At 39.0% G+C, this 2,998-nt stretch overlaps 1 non-coding gene across 1 annotated transcript; it reads right to left on the reverse strand.

Annotated features, from left to right (window-relative positions):
- Window positions 1-1,122: 1,122 nt before the first annotated feature.
- LOC131828300 (U6 spliceosomal RNA) lies at window positions 1,123-1,229 on the reverse strand. Its single transcript, XR_009352325.1, has one exon. It is a non-coding gene; the product is annotated as a U6 spliceosomal RNA (small nuclear RNA).
- Between the last annotated feature and the right edge of the window lie 1,769 nt (window positions 1,230-2,998).

The following is a 2,998-nucleotide window of genomic DNA, read 5'->3' on the forward strand; positions in this document are numbered from 1 at the left end:
TATATGTAGTATGATTTCAGAAGGTTGGAGATGATCTTGTATCTTGGCTGAAACTCCATAATCCCTATACTAAATGCCTGGGGCGCCTGCCATGACCTGCCTTCGGCTCAGGTCATGATCTCAGGGTCCTGGGATCGAGTCCCGCATCGGGCTCTCTGCTCAGCAGGGAGCCTGCTTTCCTCTCTCTCTCTCTCTGCCTGCCTCTCCATCTACTTGTGATTTCTCCCTATACTAAATGCCTGAAATTCTGTTACTGGATGTCTTCATGAAGATATGGTTCTTTCCCTCTGCAAGGAGAATGGCAGGTATTGCTTTCTGGAATCTCTTTTCCTTTGAAGTTAGAAAGTTTTATAGGTTGAGCTGCTGAATAATAGTCTAGAAACTGAGCCCAACATAAAATTTGAAGGACAAGCCATAATGCCATGTTACTAAACTTAGTGAGAGGAAAGTGGTGGCAATTTTTTTAATATGCAGCCTCTTTTTTTTTTGCATTTTGGTAGTGGTTATTGTCAATTATTTATTTTTAATTTTAATTTTTTATTTTTTTAATTCTTTTCAGTGTACCAGAATTCATCCTTTATGCACCACACCCAGTGCTCCATGCAATACATGCCCTCCATAATACCCACCACCAGGCTCACCCAACTTCCCACTCCCCGCCCCTTCAAAACCCTCAGATTGTTTTTCAGAGTGCATAGTCTCTCATGGTTCACCTCCCGTTCCAACTTCCCCCAACTCCCTTCTCCTCTCCATCTCCCCATGTCCTCCATGTTATTTCTTATGCTCCACAAGTAAGTGAAACCAGGAGATAATCGACTCTTTCTGCTTGACTTATTTCACTCAGCATAATCTCTTCCAGTCCCGTCCATGTTGCTACAAAAGTTGGGTATTCATCCTTTCTGATGAGGCATAATACTCCATAGTGTATATGGAGCACATCTTCCTTATCCATTCGTCCATTGAAGGGCATCTTGGTTCTTTCCACAGTTTGGTGACTGTGGCCATTGCTGCTATGAACATTGGGGTACAGATGGCCCTTCTTTTCACTACATCTGTATCTTTGGGGTAAATACCCAGTAGTTAATATCCAGACTCTTAACCAAGGAAATAAAAAAAATTGTTTTTAAATATGAACACTTCACGAATTTGTGTGTCATCCTTGCTCAGGGGCCATGCTAATCTTCTCTGTATTGTTCCAATTTTAGTATATGTGCTGCCGAAGTGAGCACAGGTAATAAAAATGTTAAACAGAATTTCAGTGAGACAGTTTTGATCAATTAATCGCCAATAAAATATCATGTTGTACTATATAACACATAAATCTTCATGTACCTCAACAAATAGATGCATTTTGCATTACACTTTGTTTCCATGTTTCAAACAACTGAGAGTTTTAAATTAAAACTTTTTTAAAAATCTGTTTCAAAACTTAACCCTGGACCAACAATGGCTTGCCATGGTACTGGACTAAGATCCAATATCTCTCTACTCACATGCTTGTATATGTGGTTTTTCACTCTTTATACTATAGAGCAAATATTGAATGGTACTTGATTATCAAGTTACTATTAAATGAAATAGAGGTTGCTTTATATATTCACCCAAAGAGGTATCTTTTAATGTATTGCCACAAAAGTAAACAATGAACTTTAAACACTTCCTGTACATCAAATTAGCTTCTCATTTTTCCAAACGACACATATATTTGGCACACTTTCAAAAGACATATTATGGCATTTTAAATTCACCTATTTTGCGGTTTAAACTATTTTGCATACATTTTTTCATGATTCACCAGGACAGCAAAGAATCTCTCAGGTTGATTTTAGCTGTCAAAGGAGATCATATGATTCTTTGCATCCACGAAAACAGAATTTTCCAGAGACCAAACAGTCTCCATGGGAGTGTGCTCTTTTTCTTTAGTCCAAGCTCTGGTTTGTGTGTGTGTGTCGGACAGTGAGGACACTGTCAGCTTCTGGCTAAGGCTGAAGGAGGTGAGGAAAGAGAACCTGTAGGGACAGAGAAGATGAAAACTAAGCACCAGATAATGCTTGATATGAGATAAAAAGAAGTTCTGAATCAATGAACTTTCCAAAACCATCTATGAATTATCAATGTGCTGGAATACCCTTCAACCAACCAGAGCTTGGATCAAACAAAAAGAACACATAGGTGGTGTTTAGTTTCCCATGGAGACTGTTTGGTCTCTGGAAAATTCTGTTTTCATGGATGCAAAGAATCACATGTTTTCCTTCAACAGCTGTAATCAACATGAGAGATTCTTTGCTGCCCTGGTGAATATCTCAGCCCACTCAAGATCCACTAAGGGGAATCATGTAAAGATGTCCAAGAAACTGTGAGATTGTCTTTAATTGCTGACACATTATCCAACACTTCTTAGATTTCCAAACTATCACTCAATCATTAGTATCCTTGAAGGGAGACATGACATATATGTATATATTTAAAATTGATTCCATAAAATGATGCTAACTAATATTTTTATTATATGCATTAGGGAACATTTTAATTCTTCATTTTCAGATATTTCTGCTTTTTCAAAACTGCCAGGCATTTTGCCAGAACTTTACATTTTACCCTCTTTAGAAAATGTTTCAGAAGCACTTGATTTTGTATTGTATTCTCCTATCTAGGCAGATCATATAGCTGAGCTCAGAATCTTCAGACATCTGTCCCTTCAACCAAATGCATTCATCACTCCTTCCCAGGTCCTTGGAAAGTTCAACCCAGAAACCCCCTTGCCACATCCAGCAAAGCTCCGCATCAGCCACCACATGATCTCAGTGCAGAGCCCTTGCTCTTCATTCCCCCAGTTTGGGAGCCACTGTCAGAGTAAGAGATATCACAGGTCTACTTTACTCACAAACATGAAGAAGCAACTAATGCTGACCGAGCATTTAGAAGACATCGATTCTGTCTTGAGTAACTTCTCATTTCACCTTCTCGACAAGCAGCACTGGGAGATGGGAATGACCAC

Source organism: Mustela lutreola, chromosome 3 (assembly GCF_030435805.1).
Source record: "Mustela lutreola isolate mMusLut2 chromosome 3, mMusLut2.pri, whole genome shotgun sequence".
In the NCBI taxonomy this organism is placed as follows: Eukaryota; Metazoa; Chordata; class Mammalia; order Carnivora; family Mustelidae; genus Mustela; species Mustela lutreola.